Below are 643 nucleotides of genomic sequence, written 5' to 3' on the forward strand. Positions count from 1 at the left end.
ATTTTTATCCTTCTGACCCTGTTCTTGATCCAATGTGGAGACAGGGTATGTTCGTTATACCCTTCATGACTCGTTTAGGAATAACCAACTCATGGGGAGGTTGGAGTATCACAGGAGGGACTGTAACGAATCCGGGGATTTGGAGTTACGAAGGTGTGGCAGGGGCACATATTGTATTTTCTGGCTTTTGCTTTTTGGCAGCTATCTGGCATTGGGTTTATTGGGATCTAGAAAGATTTTGTGATGAATGTACAGGAAAACCTTCTTTGGATTTGCCCAAGATCTTTGGAATTCATTTATTTCTATCCGGGGTGGCTTGCTTTGGTTTTGGTGCATTTCATGTAACAGGCTTGTATGGTCCTGGAATATGGGTGTCCGATCCTTATGGACTAACGGGAAAAGTACAACCTGTAAATCCATCATGGGGCGTGGAAGGTTTTGATCCTTTTGTTCCGGGAGGAATAGCTTCTCATCATATTGCAGCGGGTACATTGGGAATATTAGCGGGTCTATTCCATCTTAGTGTCCGACCACCGCAACGTCTATATAAAGGATTGCGTATGGGAAATATTGAAACCGTACTCTCCAGTAGTATCGCGGCTGTCTTTTTTGCAGCTTTTGTTGTTGCTGGAACTATGTGGTA

Source organism: Primulina tabacum, chromosome 6, assembly GCF_025594145.1.
Source record: "Primulina tabacum isolate GXHZ01 chromosome 6, ASM2559414v2, whole genome shotgun sequence".
NCBI classification, from domain to species: Eukaryota; Viridiplantae; Streptophyta; class Magnoliopsida; order Lamiales; family Gesneriaceae; genus Primulina; species Primulina tabacum.